Source organism: Nomascus leucogenys, chromosome 22a (genome assembly GCF_006542625.1).
Source record: "Nomascus leucogenys isolate Asia chromosome 22a, Asia_NLE_v1, whole genome shotgun sequence".
In the NCBI taxonomy this organism is placed as follows: domain Eukaryota; kingdom Metazoa; phylum Chordata; class Mammalia; order Primates; family Hylobatidae; genus Nomascus; species Nomascus leucogenys.
Window position 1 is genome coordinate 112,274,530 of NC_044402.1, and position 22,270 is coordinate 112,296,799.

The 22,270-nt window shown below is 34.4% G+C and overlaps 1 protein-coding gene across 2 annotated transcripts in view; it reads right to left on the reverse strand.

The window, feature by feature from the left end:
• ERBB4 (erb-b2 receptor tyrosine kinase 4) overlaps positions 1–22,270 on the reverse strand; it is a 1,163,189-nt gene that overhangs the window by 413,065 nt on the left and 727,854 nt on the right. The gene's annotated exons all lie outside the window — the stretch shown is intronic.

Here is a 22,270-nt window from a genome sequence, read left to right on the forward strand (position 1 = left end):
CTCAAATGATGAAATTGATAAGATTGCCAATTATTCTTAGCAACACAAAGCAACGTATAACAAATCTTGTAGTTCACTGAAGTAAGGATATGGCTGTGGGATAACATGCACTAAAGCCAATTTGTACTCGATTCTTTATTTTACAACACTGGCCTTGATTAGCTAATTTGTCCTCCACAAACAATGACTGACCACAGAAATGAATTCTCTTTCAGATAGCTTTAAGTTATCCAGGAAAATAAAAACAGATATATCCTCTGAAAATATTATTCTTATTATTTGAAGAAGTTAGCTAGAAATACACATAGCACCTTCCTACCCAATATGTACTGCATTTCCCCCTCTTGTTCAATACAAAAGCAATTTAAGAGAAATCAGGCATCAGTCCATAAAGTGTTCAACTACAAGTAATCAAAACCCAATTAACAGTTTATAGAGATAGGGGATTTCTTTTTTCACATAAGAAACCTATAGGAGGCAGTTGCAGATATTAGTTCCGCTGTTCCACAGTGCCCACTATCTGTTCTGCCATCCTCAGTGTGTCAGTTTTATTCATTTCAGGCACACGATGGCTGCTACATCTAAAGACTAAACTGCAGTCTTTCTGAATTGCAGGCAGGATGAAGACAGAAGAGCAAGCAAGAGACTTCTTCCTAGTGAAGCTGTGACTTTTTATTTGAGAAGAAATGCTCTCCTCGAGGATTATGTCTGCATTTCATTGGCCAGAACAATATCCCATGCCTATCCCTACCGCAAGAGAGACTGAATAAGTAACTACTGAGGTGGAAATATTGCTACTGGGACAAAGCCCAGACCAGCAGGAGAGTTAGTGAGGAAGAAGAGTGACATGGATATTGGTAAGACAACCAACACCATCTCCCAAGGTAGCCTTGAGAAATTCATCTCTCTTGTGTAGAACCCCAAGCTAAATTTGTAGGAGTCATCTTAAACTGAAGAGAGATAAATGAAAGGAATGTGTCACACCACAAGAGGGTTATTTGTGGACTGGTGGTCACATCCCAAGTGCCTTACTGCATTGCATGTACGAAACCCTCCAGATTAATTTTGATATTGCAGTTCTTTCTACATTTAAAATCACTCCTATTTTCATCATCAGTCATTTCACTGACTATTAGTTCTATTTTCTCGGTGAGGACAAAAAAAAGAAAAGAAATTAGATCATCTTTCTACTTCTAAAACCCAGTTCGTTATTTTTTATGACCTAACCATACAACCTTCATCAAAGCAGATGGGAGATGTAAGACGTAAGAAAGACTGTGAAATGGATTTCTACATTAATGTTTGGCATTAAGTTTTTACCTAAGAAATGTGACGATCTCATACTAATAGCTTTCTCATGAGACATTAGGTGATGCTCTTCTGCTCTAGGAATAATTTTCCATTAGGTGACAAAGAAAGGAGATTTTGACTGCTATCCAGGAAATAAAGGTTATTTTTCAGTCTACATTTAGAAAAGTTCTACTTCAAAAAAAAAAAAAAGTGAAAAGGTAATAGCTCAAACATTGCGGAAAGAGTGTGTATTTTTCAGGAGTCACATTGTATTTCAAATAGTTCATAGAAAGGAACACAGTATCCATCTCCAACTTCCTATCTAAATTTTTTCAAATAGAATCAGATTATATTATACTGAATAATAGTCTTATCAAATCCCTTTCTTCAACAGTATTAATCTGCTATGAATGTTGACATTTGTTTCTTAGAAATAGTCTGTTCAAGAGCTTGGCTTATACTTGGAAAAGGGATTTAGAAAGGAGACAATAATAAATCCAGCGTAATCTTACACGTTAAAATTTCAAATTAAGACACATGATCAATCCAGATGATACTTTTCTCATTCCTAATTCAAAACTCAGCATCTGCTAGCAATTCTGGTCAGGAGGATTTATAAATGTTTAGCAATTAATGATGGGTAGTTTATTTATGTATTGTTTGATTTCCTTGAAAATCTTTCCTTGAAAGATTCTTTTTTTCCTTTATGTTTGGTATAAACTCTATTCTGCTGTTGAATGTCAAAGCCTCACAGTCAGAGAATGTAGAATTTCACTGACACTTATAGGACAGTTTTAATGTACAATCTTACACTTTCTTTTGATTAATCTGATTACGTAAATATGTGTCAGAAAGTAATGTTATAATGGCATTTACATATATTCTTAAAATTTTCATTGATTTTGTAACTTTACATTTTTAAAATATGAATTTGACATATTTGTGTGAGAAAATATACTCAGGTAGATTTATTTCTGTATTTAAAAAATTCTAGAGAATAGATACTAACCTGTAAGAAAGTTCTTAGAGATACAAATTATTTACTTGTTAGAAGGAATACCTAATGTTCTGTCTTGGTTGACTACAGAGGTTTGACCGCATTTTTAGATAAGAAAGAGGGACAAGGATTAGGAAAAGAGAAAAGCTTGTTCAGATGTTTATCTAATAAGAGTACAAAAATGTCTGGCTATATTTAGATCTTGTAGTAACACACAAGAATAACAAAGTTTTCCACAAGTTTTGTCAAAGATTTTACGAAGGAATCATCTGTGTTACACCAACCAACAGTTTCCCTCCCACTAACATGAAATAAAGTAACAAATAAATGTTAAGAAAGATAGGCAAAGGAGGCACAGGTTTAATTGATACTCAAACAAAGATGCAAAATATCTGGATGAGTGCAGAAACTAAAAAAGAAATGTTGAATGCGTGAATGAGCTCAAAGTATCTCATTTCATTGTATTTTACTTCCACTGCAGAAAATTATCACAGTAAATTGAGAGAGACACAGATAGATTCTTGGTCATTTAATCAATTGATAGAAAAAAGCTGCTATGAGTTTTCTTATCATATTATATACAAATATTTCTGGCAAGTTCACAAAAAACAGAACTGTCTCTTTTTAATAAATGTCATGGTTAAATATAGTAAGATATATTAGACATGACATAGATGAAAAAAGTATCATTTCATTGCTGAAAATTTCCAGTAAACACTTAAATATGTTTGCGTCTCAAACGTTTCCGACTAGATTAATGCATGCAAGTCGAGTAAAAGATGTCATGAATCTTTTTGTATTTAGAGTAAATTGTAATCTACACTATTTTCCAATATCTTGAATTTAACTTATATATAGCATAGTATTTGTAACTGAAATATAATTAGATTAAGCCCCATGAAGATAAGAAATGTTTTTCAGTGCTGTTATCTATAGCATCAAACCTAGAGCAACAGTCACTCCATGAATAATTGGTAGATTTAATTGTACATGGAAAAAAAGTACCATGGAATTTGCAATCAACATTTATAAGGTAACTTCTATTGTAGTTCCTAATTTTAAATTATATTCTGACCAAATCAAAGTAAGAATGAAAGTTATCTTTTCCCATAAACACTCTATAGGTTATCTTGACTGGTCCTGTGTTTCATAAAGTATGAAGCTGTTTCTGTTTTATTCAAAACCATATCTCCAGTTTCTAGTATTATGCAAGGCTCAAGGTGACACACAGTAAATATTTGATTAATTGAAATATCTATACAGAATATCTTGAATTTAAGAAAAAAATATATATAATTCTGTGGTTAGAGAAAGCCGAAAGGAAAATAGCATTTAGTATATAAAATTCATATAACTGATAATATACAATATATTACTGCAGACAATACATTTGATATTTATAAGGCATTTTTATTCCCAAACCTTTTTGGTACACCAAACTCAATTATTAGTTACCAGGTGAATAATGATGACCTTTAGCTATCCCATGCAGACCAAATTTCTCTAAGCCTGTGCAAATCACCTTGAATATGCTACAGAGAAGCCTAAATTTTCTTGTATTGAACTGTAAGTCTACCTCACATCGTCCTTACATTTTTCAGAAAGGTATAAAGTGCCAATATGACATTTGAAAGAGGCCAGAAAGTATTTCTATCTTAGTCATTCACTCTGCAAAGGTTAACCATTGGACCATGTCTTTCCTTGATTTCCATTTTCATGAGTCTAATAAAGAAGGAAATGTTTGTGTTATTTAAATGACTTCTTTTGTATTCTTCATTTCTTGTCAAATGCTAGTTACTACAGTGAATTTGGGGATGAGTGCCCATTAACAGAATCATTGACATTTTGCAAATACATTATCTCCAAAACTATGGTAAAATACTGAATAATAGCTTTTGTGCTCTGCCCTGTATGAAATGGCCTAATTGTGATGTAACATCCCTGCTGAAAATACAGATTAATATGACCTCTTCACTAGGTTTAAGAAATTTACAAAATTGCATCGACACCATGCACAGTTTGTAACCATTTTGTAAATAAGATTGAATATCTTTCTCTTTTTCCAAAATAAAGATTATAATTTTAAATGCAGTTACACTATATTTCACTTTAGTCTATATGATCGATATTATCAGTGAACATTTTAATTCTACTCAAAATCTACCAACCATATAAGAAAGATCTAATAAACAGGAATGAAATATTTAACCTCTATCCCTGATTGTATATCTAAGTATCTTGTTTTGCAGGGGTGCATCTACAGGTCAACCTTAGAATTAAAATTATAATTAAAATAATAAAGATTAGAAATACTGCACTTATCTAATCACAATGGGGCATTTAAATAATGCATACATCAGACTTATACTATCTATCTAAGTCAAAGGGCAGAATCAAGAATCAAAATCCAAGGCAGCAAAACCCATTTTCAAGATGAACCTACAGAAACCTGTTACAGGACTTTCTCAGACATAAAGCAATGTATCTTTCTCACTATCATCACCTTAAGCCACACGAGTCTGTTGGCAGATAATGATACAAAAGTAATATAGCTCACATCATCCACCTGTGATACTTAATACATCATCTCTGGAGTGGACTTGGTCCAGAGATTCCTGTATCTTTCCCAAACCCAGACCTTTCAGCTGGAAGCACAATGAATTGCTGCTACCCCACTGGGTCAGCCCTCAAGGTTCATTATTAATAAGCTGAGGCTCCAAAGGCTAATGAGAACCGGGTGCTTGAGGAGACAATGGCTCATTCATCATCAATCAAGCTTTGAAGTTTTTATACAGATGATTTAAGGAGAGTTGAAGTGTGCAAAATTGAAATGTCACATTTGTATTGGGAGGGGGTAGAGGGTGATAATGTAAATGAGTGATGTAACCTTCTATATTTCAGCTCGATGATCAGAGTCAAAAGCTCATGGATGCAGATACCAAATGTTTTTCCATCAGAGTATAGCAATTTCAAGACGAAATTATTAGATCCACTGGCTGAAAATCAGCTTAAGATAGAAAATAATATCTTGATTTCAACTGAATGAAGGTCAGTAATGCTTGTTGCAATGTTCTAACTTATTAATACATACTTCAGTATCCACTACAATTCTTAGCTTTCATTATGTTTCAGTTTTGAGTTCTAACTCTTCTGAGAGGTCTGTTATGACCACCTAGTTCTTAGAGTTCCCCCTTCCTCTAACTCCTGTAACACTGATTACCCGAGCCACTTAATCTGACATAGAGCAAATGCTACTTTACCTTCTTATTTATTCTTTTGTGTACTTGCCTTGTCTCCCCTATCTTATTGGAGGTCCCTCAAGGATTAGAACTATGATGTACATCTCTCTGTGTCCCTAGTGCCAAAGAAAGTGTCAAGCACATAGAATTTCAAATGTTTTTGATGATTATGATAATGATAACATCCATAGAACATGACCAACTTTTGTAAAAAATTATTACTTGCTTAGTGATAGCATAATGTTAGTGATATGCACTAGATATTTACATTATAAATCCTATAAAAGATTGAATACATTTATTTTGATCTTAATATATTCTTTCTGTCCTAATATTAAGAAAGTAGTAATCCACTTAAACTCATTGATATTCCCTGGAAAAAATTAAAAATATATTTTATCTTGTAACAGTACTCAAATTATGAATATAGGATTTCCTTCTCAAATTGTCTTATTATATAATCCCATATGTGTGTCAACATGTCTAATTTTTTCTAATAATTTTTTCCCAGATTTGTATTCTCCCTGTGTTTTCTTATTTCTGTTAAAATCAACATAAATGCTGTAAAAGTCACATAGACTCAAAGTTTGAAGTTTATTAGTATTTCTTTTATTTCTATATTTAACCATTTATGGTGCTCTAAAGAAAATTTCTCATAGTGTCTCTTTTGATAATCACAACTACTACTTAATTCAGGTTCTATCATCTCATGCCAGATTTAACTTCTTGCCTGTAATCTATTCTCCCCACAAATCCATTTTGCATATTAAAGTCATAATATATGCTATATTATAAAGAGATAGATAATATACTCTACGTAGGTGGAGAGAGAGAGGTGCTAGGGGAGAGAAATCCTGCTCTATCATGGCTTTGAATTGTAAAGGCAATAATACTGAATCTAGTTAACTGGATAAAATAAAGCTCATAATCTAGTTTTGTTTCAACAAAGCAAAGGTGGGCGTTGTCCACCTTCATGAAGCTGAGTTTGCCCAATTCTGTGATGGGGTTATTGTACTCACAGTATCTGTCGCATAGTTGCTTCTATTATAATTTTAAATTGCTAATTATTTAAATAGTACTTACTTCTTGGTATGAGCAAGAAATATGCTGCTTTTGAGTATTCATACTAACATTGTATTCATCAGTATTAGATTAGGTTGTAGCTTAAAGAGTACAGACTTTTTTTTTCTTTTATACAAAAATCTGGCTAGGTTATTTAAGGCTATTATATAAAAATCCACAATCATCAGGGAGCCCGATTCTATTTTTTTCTTGTTTCTCTACCATCTTCAATACAAGAGGAGTTTCCAACTGGCAAAAACCATGCAAAAGATGAAGAAAATCATGAAGGACAAAAGAACAGAAGAAGAGTACATGTATTTTAATGAAAATTCCTGCAAATTGCCACAGCACAATTATATCTTGTTGGTCAGAATGAAGTCAATGAGCCACAGCCAGGTGCACGGAAGGAAGGGAATTAAAGTATTCGTTCTGGGTGATCATATGAGTAGCTAAACTTTATATACTATTTAAAATTTAGAAAGTGGTAATAGACATTGGTGACAACGAGCAGTCTCTGTTATAGTGACTCAAAAGAAACCTTGCATCTTCTGGATATTTATAAAACATAAATCTTGTGACTTGAACAAATGTAAAGCTTTTGAAGAAACTTTTTAATTGAATTATAATATACACAGATGGGCATTATCATATTCAATTAACTTTTACAAACTGAACACACTTATGTAACCAGCATTCAGATCAAGAGCTTGAACATACCAACACCACGGCAGCCTTCCTCATACTTTCCACTTCATATCACTCTATCAGAACCCTGATCCTGACTTTGAACAAGTTAATGTGTGCTTATTTTTGTATTTTACATATATAGAATCATACCATATGTATTCTTTTGTGTCTGGCTCCTTTTGCTCAACATTATGTTTGTGAAATTCATCTATATTGTTTATTTTCATTGTTGTGTGGTATTCCATGGTTTGTCAATTCTACATTGATGGGCATTTGGATACTTTCCACATTTGGACCATTATAAATAACTGCTGCTATGCACTTCCTAGAAAATGCCTTTCGATGATTATATGTACACATTTATGTTGTGTGTATACCTAGAAGTAGTATTGCTGGGTCATAGTGATAATCACTTTTTATTTAACCAATTTAACTTATTTATATGCCCATTAGTAGTATATGAGAAATCTAGTTGCTTCTTGACCTTGTCAAGTCTTGATTATTAGTTTGTTTGTTTTGTTGTATTTCATTGTAGTCACTCTTATTGGTGTATAGTGGTATTATTTTAATTTGCACTTCCCTGGTGACTACTGAAGTTGACCCTCTTAAATACTATCTTTAAAGAGTAATTTTTATAGGCAAGAGATTTATTTCTGTTTACTTCAAGAAAGGTCTTACTATGTGTAAAACATTTACAAAGCACTGTTAAAAACCTGATCTTTCAGTTATTGGCAAACAATTGAGTAAAATAATTTATCAGATGTAACCCTCATAACTTATTTTTGTTACTACTGTTAAGAGATCTGGCTCAATGTTTTCAAAAATGACACTTTAAAATGTCTTAGAAAATATTAAAACTACATAATAATTATAAAGAGTAAAATATGATTTCTGGAAGATGGATGGGAAAATTCACAGCAGGTGATTATCTCTCTGATAACAGACAAACACAACCAAAGGTATATAAAAAGAAAGAATGAGAAATTTAATGTCTTCTTGCTATTAAAATAGAACACTCCTTTACGTAAAGCTCAACATATTTTTATTCCTCTATCCACCAGAAATCCCTCATTACAGACAACAATCCTCTTAAATAACTGTTCCAAGTTTCCAGAAAATGTAATTGCTTCAGTAGAACAAATCAGTAGAGTTCAATGTTTTCATTATCAATAAGGGGGACAGTCATATTAGTACTCAGAAATGATTTGTCCCTTTTATTTACAGGATTTAATACAATAAGCCTGGGGATATACTGCAAGGTCACTTTCAAATATCTCACCTACTATATTAGTTTGCATAGTTTTAATAACTCTTCTCACAATGTGTGATTTCTACACTATTTCTTTTTTAGAAGACTTCAAAAAAGTATGATTTTTCTTGATGACAGTAATAATAAATGATATTGCTATGTATGTTTGTTGCTGGCATGTTAAGACTTGCAAATAAAAGATAAAGCAAGAGAGAGAATAATGATTTAATCCTGTCAAATGATTATATGATTTTCAAATATGTCAAGATTTTTAAAAGGCTATATTTGGGAATATTAAAAATATAAATAAGTGATTTGGGGGCTAAAAGTCTCAGCTAAAATGCCTAGAATGTTAATTTTAAAAATAACACATGAAGACAACACTTTATAAAATAAGAAATTAAAGAAGGAGTCATAAAATAAGATTGCAAACAAGCCATACTGGAAGATTATTTTAAAAGCCACAACACGAAGGTCCAAATTAATTTTCTTTTAAAATGAAGTTTAAATCTGGAGAAAATCAGGAAAGAATAATTGAATAATACTAATCATCATTTTATGAAGCACTGGTTGTCAAAATATGAAATACCAGGTACTGTGGCAAAATAGAGACATGGCTTTTTAGATTGCTTTGTATACAGTTTCAAATTAGTATACATTAACTACAGTAAAATGGACAAATTTTGAGCTCCTTTTACATATACATGTATACAATATTGGTACATCTGTATCAAGTAGCCGCCACCCAGGTAAGGACACAGCATATCTCTATCACTGCAGAAAATTTTCCCTGCTTCGTTCCAGTCAATACTGCATAGAAGTCAGCACAGAAAGTCAGCCACTATGCTGACTTCTACCACAACAAATTATTTTGCCTCTTTATTAAATTCACAGAAATAGAATCATACAATATGTATCCTATTCCTTTTTCTTATCTTCTTTCCCTGAAAATAATGTTTTTGAGATTTATTTATGCTGTTGCTTTAATTCATAGGCTGTTCATTTGTATTGTTCTGTGTTATTCCAGTCTATGAATATACCACAATTTGTTTATACATTAGTTCACTTTTTAACCATAGATTTGGCACTTTTACTAGGTGGTTGCAGGCAAATTACTTCAGGTTTCTTTTCTATCATCTACAAAATTGGAATAATAATGTTTACTTTGTTGGGTTACAATGAGAAATACAGAAAATGTATACAAAACTCCAGTTACGTACTAGGTGTTCAAAAGGTACTAGCTATTTCAAAATAAGTTAATAATATAGTTCAGGAGCTTTATCTAAACTATTTTAAAACCTACGTACGTTGGTCAAACTACAGGTTTTGGGGGAGAAATGATGACCAAATGAAAACCTTTGAGAGATAAATGAAAACCTTTGAGAGATACATGAAATCCTCATTAAGTTTGGTGCGTAGCATAACAATTTTAGAGATAGATATATTGAGCTAAAATATTATTAAATGTCTGACTAAAGTTAGTTAATTAAAAAATTGGGTTTCTCTGTATTTCATAAGTTAAATTCTTCCTAAGAACAAGATCCTAAATTCTGTAACTTACTATCTCTCCCACACTGAAGTATCTTAGATATCTGGTTGAGTTAACCCTTTAGTAACTTCCTGTCATTTCTCTAACTATATTCTGTGACAGCATTTAGAGCTGCTAGATTTCCCACTGTTCGGATCAGGTTGGTGCATGGTTCATAGGTCACAAAACCTCCCTCACAATCTCCAGGTGACCTTTACCTCTGCTGTCACTACCACTGTGCTTCAAATAAATGAGCATAAATTCCAAAGTCTTGTACAAGAGAGCTGAGCTCTTTTCTTCCAGGCCAAGGGTCTGGAATTTTTACTGTAGAATAATGAATTAATTCGAAAACACAATATTCGATGGTCCCTACCACCACCCAATCATTTTCTCCATTGTAAAAATTATTTTCATATTGTGACATCTGAGGTCATAAGAGAATAGCCTCCATTATAGCTCTGTAATGTGTATTATCACGTCTTCTAAATTACATAAAGGAACATCCTTTATTTTAGAATGTTTCTGCTTTCATAGGGTAAATAAATATTTAAAAATCTTTGGGGATCCTTGTCTGCTTCTTGAGGCTAGACATAAAGAAAAATTCTAACATGTCTAACAATGCCAGATGGTTTAGTCAATGCAAGATGCCAACATTCAAGAAGGGAAAACTATTGAGAAGTTGGTATCTGCAGGGGACTGGGTAACCATGACTCTGCCATAGAGCAACAGCCTTTCAGGCAGGGAATTATCAAAAAGTTTGAGATAATTTTTGTAGTTATCCTCCCCAAATCTCAGTTCTCTTCTCTATAAAATGGTGATAACTCATAGTGCCACGTTCATGAGGCAACTGAAAGAAGAAAATGAGTTATCATATGTATGTGTTGACCACAGTGTCTGCCATGCAACATATGTTCAATTGATGTACTATTATTATTATTATTGAGGGGAAGATAGGAAGAGTTCTCTGATAAGCAGATTTCTTCTATCCTGCTTGATGATTTTCTCCATTCCCTGTCATAAATACCCTTTTCAGAGAGAGCTAAAACCAGGGCAAGACTATTAGGCCACGTTAAAATTCAAGGGTTTGTGCATTTGCTCATTAAAAAAAATTATTTTAACCCACTTGTATGAGTTTCAGATGCCCTTTTTGGAGCACATTATGCTTCTGGACACCCATAAAATTACTCACAATCACTAAATACAGAACTTTCCTTTTTAAGGGTGGGATTTCTGTACCCCAAAGGCACAGAAAGTGAGACACACAATGATGAAGCAAGTTGCCAAATGCCTCATGCGTAGTTGGGGATCAGGCTAGGATTCCAAAGTCTGTCTGCCTGGCTCCAAAGCCCATTGTTAGCCACCTCACTGCACACTCTTCATAAATGCTGCCATTGTGTGAATACTTATAATGCAGTATTTGTCTTAATCATTACAGAAATCCTGTGAGGTAATCGTTACTGATCTCATTTTACAGATGAAAAAACTGAGGTTTAGAGAGCTAAATAACTAGTAAGAGTTCGAAAGAACCATGATTCCAACTCAGTCTGATGGCTGAGTTGGTTTTTAAATTTTTAGTCTATGCTCTCCCCATTGTAGAAAGGAAAGAGTGAGGAATCTAAATGGAAAAAAAAAAAAAAAACAGTTTAAGAAGAGATGAGGCACAATTTTATCTTATGTAATCTACTTCTAAGTATAATTAAGAACTCACAGTAATTTCCCTGAAGTCCTTTTTGAAAATATTTTATGGAGTTGAAAGGTAAAATTATGCTTTTAAGGGATCTTTTCTACATGAAAAACTGTGCATTAAAAAAAAAAAAAAAAAAAAAAAACTCCTGGCTCTGGTAGATATCTGGACCATATCCCAACCTCATCTCTTGAGGTGCATTTCTTTTGCCTCTGTCAAAAGTAGACACAAAGGAAAAGGCAGCACAATAAAAAACTTCAAGAATTCAGCCCACTTAAGGAAAAGCCCTTCAATTTGGTAAAAAAATAAAAAATAAAAAAATTAATTAAAAGAAAGCCAATTTTATTATTGTCAAGTACTGTGGGAACTCTATGCTTAGTGTTTGAAAGCTCTGCTTTAATGAAAAGGGTAAAATGATTTTAATTACCATATCCAAACTCATAAACTTATAAAGAATTTATCTCTATGTGCTTTATAGCTGTATTTCTAAAAATATAAAACTGATTAATCTAAATGTGTAGGGCATTCAGTTCTTCTAACCAAATTCCATTCCCCTTATAATGTTTTTTACCTATTATTTGTTGAGTAATTCATATAAAGAAAGCAAAAGTGCAAAATATTTACATTATTAATTCAAATAAATGAAAATGTATTTAAACATTAAGCTTAATATTCTAATCACTTTCAAGGTAAATTGGATTCATATGATGGGGGAAAAAAAGGGAATCCAAAACTAAAACGTGGTTAAATGTAGCCTTATCACAGTATCTTTTGTTAGGTGAACTTACTGGATTAAATACCGCTCAATATCATAAGAGAACTGAATTGTCTTCTTGAAACATATATTTTTAAAATCATCTTTTTTCTTTGCTTGATATAGTTAAAAATATTCATCTTTAGACATGCCTATTAGCTAACTTTTATTTAAAATAGTGAAAAAAGGAAGCTGATTTTATTTGTGAGTTTGGGATATTTTCTTTATTTTATGTACATTAATTTCATAAATGTGCTGAGTTAAAAGGTAATACGATATATTGTACACAGAAGACATTTTATTCTAGCACAAACAAAAGGATATGTTTAAAGATATAATTATCTTTAAAAGTAGAAATTTCTTAACTAAAACTTTCTCAGATATAAAGTAAAATAAGAGAAAATATTTTTAGAAGTTTCATGAAACTAAATATTTATTTGTGAATTTAAAAAGATTTAAAGTAGACTTTACAGAAGAGAATAATACAAAGAGTATCTTGTATACATTCATGTTCTATGCCTAATTTAGCTTTGTAGGGCATGTGTTTATATAGCTATATCATATTTGAAAGAATCTTACATAGAAAATTAAGCTCTGGTGATAATCTCTAGTTCATGCTACCTAGCTGAGATGCAAGGGAGACAAAAAGGAAGACTAATCAGATTAGCAGAAAACTCTGGAATACAGGCCGGGCGCGGTGGCTCAGGCCTGTAATCCCAGCACTTTGGGAGGCCGAGGTGGGCAGATCACGAGGTCAGGAGATCGAGACCATCCTAGCTAACACGGTGAAACCCCGTCTCTACTAAAAATACAAAAAATTAGCCAGACGCGGTGGCGGGCGCCTGTAGTCCCAGCTACTCAGGAGGCTGAGGCAGGAGAATGGCATGAACCCTGGAGGTGGAACTTGCAGTGAGCAGAGATAGCGCGACTGCAGTCTGGCCTGGGTGAAAGAGCGAGACTCCCTCTCAAAAAACAAAAACAAAAACAAAACAAAAAAACCCCAAAAAACTGAAATACAGGTAGTGGGAATGCTAATAAGAGTACCAATAGTGTCCTTGGTTCTAATTTCACCATTGTCACATACATATCTTTCCTTACAATTACACAATGACATCACAAGAACATTATTTACTAAAAAGCTATAATATTTTGAGAAGTTAACTATGAGGTTCTCTATTCTCATTTTACTTTGAAGTTCAGAACAATTAGCTGGCAACATCTCGCAAAAATTGTTGCAAACCAGATGCTAAACCTAAGCCTTCTAGAAGTATGTGTGTGCTGACATGTGGAAAAGAAATGATGATTTATTAATAAATACCTGAAATACATTTTTGAAATAAAAATATGTTTAAAATGTTGTTTCATTTATAATTGTTTAATATTTTATTTTCTCCAGAGCTTCAAGAGTTATAATCTAAATTGCAACTGAAGGAAGCTTAAGCTAGCTGATACGCACCTAGCTATTTCCCTGCTACAAAGCCTACAGAACCATCTGCTTTTTGGCAGGTGTAATTAATTAGCTAAGTGGAGAAGGCGCTCCCTTTTAGAGTGAATAGGAGGAGAGGAGGGAGAACTCTGTGAAAGCCTAATCCTAGGCAGACCCATCAGCTGGGTGCCTCTGGGCAAATTTCCGATGCTGAAAACTCATTGAATTTAATGGTTCTTAATTTCACAAGATTTCTAATTACAGCTAGGATAATAAGATGCGATCCAAAAGTTGAAAAAAAGTTGGCACGTTTTCAGGGAAAATCCTTTCACACAATGTAGACATCCTAAAGTGTAGAAGGTCATTTATTTACACATTTTCCACTTATTCCCTCAACTTTCTTAATAAGCAATTTTGAATCTATTTGTCTGACAGGTGGCAAATGCCTATTAATAATAGTAAAATGTGTCATGCTAAATTTTGTATCTAATCCAACATTGCTTGTCAGAATAGTCAAAGAAAAGTCCATCCAAGCTACATTATTATTCATTTTCAATAGATTTTAAAAGGACTACATTCTAAGAATAGAAACGGGGGAAATATAACACAAAGACCATAAAACTTCCTATAATTTTATCAGTATAGCTTATATTAGATTATCACCGAAGAGTCCAGAAGATAATAAACTCTACAACACTTTCTTCTGTTAAACACTCTGTCAGAAACAAAATTCCCTCTTAAACATCTCCTGGTATTTGGCTTTAATGGGTAAGGTGAGACAGGTATAAGGAATAGAGTGAGTAGAATTATGGCAAACTGGAAAGCACCTGTCACAACTAAACGAGCACTGACTGCTCAGCCCCAGAAGATGTTACCAAGAGACAATGTGAACTCAGGGTTGCCAGAGGTTGGTTTTATTCAGAGGGGCCAGAAGTGCAGAATTCACCGGTAAATTCCCCCCAATTTTAAACACTCTTCTATGCAAAGCACGTCTGTAGATTATAGTCTTTGAGATAGCAGTTTGCCACATCTGGTTTATTGAATGACTGTATCTGTGAACTCCTCAATAACGAGCAGGCTCTTACTACATCAATAACCAGACTGAGATAGGCTCTCATGGAACTAGTCTTCACAGCTCCTCTGCCTATTGATAAAGAATGGAAAGGGAAAGGGAGGGAGTTATATAGTTCACAAGAGAGTAAAGAAAAGTGCAAAAGCCGCTACTGTTACATGAACAATAGAGACCAGAAGGCATTGAATTCATAAGACTTCTTCATACTTCTTGTCATCATTTGTTACAGTGGAGGTAGAATAAGCGTCTGGCTATCTAATGATTCTTGGAATGTGTGCTGCAGACACATCACCCCAGAATATCACACTTCTACTGCTGAAGTCACGTGTAAATTTTAAATAGGAAAGGCTTACATGTCATCTGGAAGATAAAATCCAGTAATTGGCTGTCATGTTAGCATGGACCTGTTTAAAGGATTAACACAATAACATAAAAAAATCTAAAGATTAGAGGGACTTGAAGGTTAAATTATAATTTAGAAAAAAGGAAGCAAATGTAGAAAAAGGTTGCAGTCAGGGATATATTCCCAAGTTTTGTTAGTCCTGCGTTAATCAGTCAGGTGAGACTATATACTTGATCCTTGGGAGTGGAGGTGGAATAGGAGAAAGGAAAGTTTCAATCTGTATATTTCATAATGCGGAATGGTCTTCTACTTGTTCTTTGGAAACAAACGAATTGAGTGACTTTCAGCTCCCCTACCACTGAATCCAATAGGCCAATACAATTCCAAAAAAGACTTTCCAATAGTCAGAATTTCAAAAGACAAATTATCTCAGGAATTGACATCAGTCAACTAGTATGCTCTCAGCCAGAAGTTGGGTGCAGGGAAAATTATAGCTGCCCATTGTGGGTTTTTTTTTTTCTGCTCTATAAACATGCCAGGTAATACCAAAAGACTTATGGGAATCGAATTGGAGTCTAAGGTGGATTTCTTTTCTGTATTCAGTACACAGGAATTTAAAGAGACCTGGGCTCTTTCCCTTAGCTCCATCTCTCAGGATTTCTAGCAGTGTAGCCTTCCTTCTTTAACTGTCCATTTTAGAGGAACATGGTTAGAATGAATCCTTCTAAATGAGCTCTTCATCCCTAATAGTGAGTGTTCTTTCTACTTCTGAGCAGAGGTTACAGCTCTTTAAAAATATTCTTTTTTTTTTTTTTTTGAGATGGTGTTTTGGTCTGTCACGAAGGCTGGAGTGCAATGGCATGATCTTGGCTCACTGTAACCTCCACCTCCCAGGGTCAAGCGATTCTTCTGCCTCAGCTTATCCAGTAACTGGGATTACAGGCACCTGCTACCACGCCCAGCTAAATTTGTATTTTTAGTAGAGACAGGGTTTCACCATGTTGGCCAGACTTGTCTCAAACTCCTGACTTCAAGTGATCCATTTGCCTGTGCCTCCCAAAGTGCTAAAGTGCTGGGATTACACGTGTGAGCCACTGTGCCTGGCCCTTTTAAAAAGATTCTATTCAACTCCTCCATGCCATAGGCTAGAAGTTGGTCTGTGATCCTCAAATCCTTTTTTGTTTTCTTTGAGTATGGAGAACAGTTGGGTGAGAACAAGAATCTGTCTGATCAAATATCTGAGGGTAATGATAGTTTCTGGACAGGAAATCATTGGAGAAAAATAATATAAAAGGGTATTACAGGTCAAAGAAAGAAAACACAGAGTATGAGCATAGAAAAATCTAAATAGAGCAAGGAGAGATGTATTTATTTAAAATATTTTACCTATGTATTACCTCCACTGATTTGTTCTAAGTCTTTCAAGAGATGGGTGGCCTCTTTGCCAAACCATGTCGTCTCTTGCCAGATGACGGCACTGTGTCTCTTTGCTTATTCTCTCACATCTAAATAATCAATTTGTCACAGTCAGTCAATGTGGTCTTTTCAAAACCAAAATTAAATTGTTATAAGGTGAAAGACAATGGTGGAACCAACACCAAAAAAAGATAATTCCGAAGGTAGTATCTATGTCAAGATATACCTAGTTTATATTCACAGATAATTTGAGAAAAAATACAAAAAAATTCTATTCTATATGAAGGAATAATCAATGAAGAAACAACTATTCTTGAAAATTGCAAATGTCATATCTGATAAAATACTTAATAAATATAATATTTAACAAAATTGAAGTCTCCTAGAAGTAGAGAAAAAAGAGAAATATAAAGAAGAGAAAAAAATAAAAGAAATACAGGATACATCCAGGAAGTCAAGCATTACAAGTTATAGAGAGAAGAAAGAACATATAGAAGAATAAATTATCAATAAATTGAGGCAAATCATTTCCCTTGAGTTTAATCGAGGCTAATAATTTTCCATAATTATCCAGAAAAAGATTTTAAAACAAAACATAATAAATGCCTAGATGTGTATATTCAAAATTTCAGAATCTTAAAAAAATAATGTAAAATCCTACAAAAGAATAGGAGAAGGGTATAAGAAAGGCAGAGAGAGCTAGAATGAGAATGAGAGAGCCAAGAGAGACAGCAGGGATCAAAATCACATCAGACTTCTCAACAGGGACACCGTGTGAAAAGTAGTAACTTCAAATACTGAGTGAAATTCTTTTTAGCTTAGAATTCTAAACCCAGTCACCATTAATCAAACCATCACTAAATTATGAGTATAGAAAGAGACATTTTGATATTCAAGAACCTAGTAAATTTACCCTTCACCATTTTTTTTAAGGAACATTTTAAAGATACCCTTCAAGAAAATAAGGGAGCACAGCAAGACAGTGAAAGATAGGTGATGCAGGATCCAGCCCAGGAAGTAAGTAAAGAGAAATATCACAATGAAACAGACATGTACAGAAAATAATACAGATTGGTGACATAAAACTGAGATGCCAAAGAAGGTAGTCTCCAGGGAAAAGGGGGACTGATATAATGCATCATAGGAAATCTGACAATAATTGGACTATAACAAAAACAAATAGTGTAAGAAAATGAAAGCCAAGTGGAAACATGAAGAAAAAACAAGCAAACTGCACAAGGAAATAAATATAATCATAGTACATTCTTCCCTCTGCTATGATTTTTTAAAAGTTACAAGAATGTAAAAATTACCATAATGTAAGTATAATGTATATTGATTTTCAACTTTTAGACAAAGATAGTATCTTTTATAATTAAACAATAAAAATGTCAAGATTGATAATATATTCTGTTCAATAGATGCTTTAAATGATAAATCAAGAAATAATTAATTATATTTAAAATATATTCAGAGATATGTTAATACTCATCAGAAACAGCTTAATGAGCTAGAGAGTAGACAAAACAGGAGATTGTTGATTTTTTTTAAAATTATACTTTAAGTTCTAGGGTACATGTGCACAACGTGCAGGTTTGTTACATAGGTATACATGTACCATGTTGGTTTGCTGTACCCATTAACTCGTCATTTACATTAGGTATTTCTCCTAATGCTATCCTTTCCCCTGGCCCCCATCCCATGACAGGCCCCTGGGTGTGACATTTCCCATGCTGTGCCTAAGTGTTCTCATTGTTCAGTTTCCACCTATGAGTGAGAATATGCAGTGTTTCGTTTTCTGTCCTTTTGATAGTTTGCTCAGGACGATGGTTTCTAGCTTGATCCATGTCCCTATAAAGGACATGAACTCATCCCCTTTTATGGCTGCACCGTATTCCATGGTGTATATGTGCCACATTTTCTTAATCCAGTCTATCATTGATGGATATCTGGGTTGGTTCCAATTCTTTGCTATTGTGAATAGTGCCACAATAAACATACATGTGCATGTGTCTTTACAGTAGCATGACGTATAATCCTTTGGGTATATATCCAGTAATGGGATCGTTGGGTCACATGGTATTTCTATTTCTAGATCCTTGAGGAACAACGGTTGAACTAGTTTACACTCCCACCAATGGTATAAAAGAGTTCCTATTTCTTCACATCCTCTCCAGCGTCTGTTGTTTCTTGACTTTTTAATGATTGCCATTCTAACTGGTGTGAGATGGTATCTCATTGTGGTTTTGATTTGCATTTCTCTGATGGCCAGTGATGATGAGCATTTTTTCATGTGTCTGTTGGCTGCATAAATGTCTTCTTTTGAGAAGTGTCTGTTCATATCCTTCACCCACTTTTTGATGAGGTTGTTTTTTCTTGTAAATTTATTTAAGTTCTTTGTAGATTCTGGATATTAGCCCTTTGTTAGATGGATAGATTGTAAAAATTTTCTCCCATTCTGTAGGCTGCCTGTTCACTCTGATCGTAGTTTCTTTTGCTGTGCAGAAGTTCTTTAGTTTAATTAGATTCCATTTGTCAATTCTGGCTTTTGTTGCCATTGATTTTGGTGTTTCAGACATGAAGTCCTTGCCCATGCCTATGTCCTGAATGGTATTGCCTAGGTTTCCTTCTAGGGTTTTTATGGTTTTAGGTCTAACATGTAAGTCTTTAATCCATCTTGAATTAATTTTTGTATAAAGTGTAAGGAAGGGATCCAGTTTCAGCTTTCTACATATGGCTAGCCAGTTTTCCCAGCACCATTTATAAATAGGGAATCCTTTCCCTATTTCTTATTTTTGTCAGGTTTGTCAAAGGTGAGATGGTTGTAGATGTGTGATGTTATCTCTGAGGCCTCTGTTCTGTTCCATTGGTCTATATCTCTGTTTTGATACCAGTACCATGCTGTTTTGGTTACTATAGCCTTGCAGTATAGTTCGAAGTCAGGTAGTGTGATGCCTTCAGCTTTGTTCTTTTTGCTTAGGATTGTCTTGGCAATGCAGGCTCTTTTTTTGGTTCCTTATTAACTTTAAAGTAGTTTTTCCAGTTCTGTGAAGAAAGTCATTGGTAGCTTGATGGGGATGGCATTGAATCTATAAATTACTTTGGGCAGTATGGCCATTCTAACGATATTGATTCTTCCTATCCATGAGCATGGGTTGTTCTTCCATTTGTTTGTGTCCTCTTTTATTTCACTGAGCAGTGGTTTGTAGTTCTCCTTGAAGAGTCTTTCACATCCCTTGTAAGTTGGATTCCTAGGTATTTTATTCTCTTTGTAGTAATTGTGAATGGGAGTTCATTCATGATTTGGCTGTCTGTCTGTTATTGGTGTATAGGAATGCTTGTGATATTTGCACATTGATTTTGTATCCTTTTTTTTTTTGAGACGGAGTCTCGCTCTGTCACCCAGGCTGGAGTGCAGTGGCGTGATCTCGGCTCACTGCAAGCTCCGCCTCCCAGGTTCATGCCATTCTCCTGCCTCAGCCTCCCGCATAGCTGGGACTACAGGCACCCGCCACCACGCCTGGTTAATTTTTTGTATTTTTTAGTAGAGACAGGGTTTCACTGTTAGCCAGGATGGTCTCGATCTCCTGACCTTGTGATCCGACCTCTGAGACTTTGCTGAAGTTGCTTATCAGCTTAAGGAGATTTTGGGCTTAGATGATGTGGTTTTCTAAATATACAACCATGTAATCTGCAAACAGGGATAATTTGACTTCCTCTTTTCCTAACTGAATACACTTCATTTCTTTCTCTTGCCTGATTGCCCTGGCCAGAACTTCCAACACTATGTTGAATAGGAGTGGTGAGAAAGGGCATCCCTCTTTTCATAAAATGAATTAGGGAGGATTCCCTCTTTTTCTATTGATTGCAATAGTTTCAGAAGGAATGGAACCAGCTCCTCTTTGTACCTCTGGTAGAATTCGGCTGTGAATCCATCTGGCCCTGGACTTTTTTTGGTTGGTAGGCTATTAACTATTGCCTTAATTTCAGAGCCTGTTATTGGTCTATTCAGAGATTCAACTTCTTCCTAGTTTAGTCTTGGGAGGGTGTATGTGTCCAGGAATTTATCCATTTCTTCTAGATTGTCCAGTTTATTTGCATAGAGGTGTTTATAGTATTCTCTGATGGTAGTTTGTATTTCTGTGGGATCAGTGGTGATATCTCCTTTATCATTTTTCATTGCATCTATTTGATTCTCCTCTCTTTTCTTCTTTATTAGTCTTGGTAGCCATCTATCAATTTTGTTGATCTTTTCAAAAAACCAGCTCCTGGATTCACTGATTTTTTTGAAGGGATTTTTGTGTCTCTATCTCCTTCAGTTCTGCTCTGATCTTAGTTATTTCTTGCCTTCTGCTAGCTTTTGAATTTCTTTGCTCTTGCTTCTCTAGTTATTTTAATTATGATGTTAGGGTGTTGATTTTAGATCTTTCCTGCTTTCTCTTGTGGGCATTTAGTGCTGTAAATTTCTCTCTACACACTGCTTTAAATGTGTCCCAGAGATTCTGGTATGTTGTGTCTTTGTTCTGATTGGTTTCAAAGGACATTTTTATTTCTGCCTTCATTTCGTTATTTACCCAGTAGTCATTCAGGAGCAGGTTGTTCAGTTTCCATGTAGTTGTGCTGTTTTGAGTGAGTTTCTTAATCCTGAGTTCTAACATGATTGCACTGTGGTCTAAGAGATAGTTTGTTGTGATTTTTGTTCTTTTATATTTGCTGAAGAGTGCTTTACTTCCAACTATGTGGTCAATTTTGGAATACGTGTGATGTGGTGCTGAGAAGAATGTATATTCTGTTGATTTGGGGTAGAGAGTTCTGTAGATGTCTGTTAGATCTGCTTGGTGGAGAGCTGAGTTCATGTCCTGGATATCATTGTTAACCTTCTGTCTTGTTGATCTGTCTAACATTGACAGTGGGGTGTTGAAATCTCCCATTATTATTGTGTGGGAGTCTAAGTCTCTTTGTAGGTCTCTAAGAATTTGCTTTATGAATCTGGTTGCTCCTGTATTGGGTGCATATATATTTAGGATAGTTAGTTCTTCTTGTTGAATTGATCCCTTTACCATTATGTAATGGCCTTTTTTGTCTCTTTTGATCTTTGTTGGTTTAAAGTCTGTTTTATCAGATACTAGGATTGCAACCCCTACTTTTTTTTTTCCTTTCCATTTGCTTGGTAGATCTTCCTCCATCCCTTTATTTTGAGCCTATGTGTGTCTCTGCATGTGAGATGGGTCTCCTGAATACAGCACACTGATGGGTCTTGACTCTTTATCCAATTTACCAGTCTGTGTCTTTTAATTGGGGCATTTAGCCCATTTACATTTAAGGTTAATATTGTTATATGTGAATTTGATCCTGTCATTATGATGTTAGCTGGTTATTTTGCCCATTAGATGATGCAGTTTCTTCCTAGCATCGATGGTCTTTACAATTTGGCATGTTTTTGCAGTGGCTGGTACTTGTTGTTCCTTTCCATGTTTAGTGCTTCCTTCAGGACCTCTTGTAAGGCAGGCCTGGTGGCGACAA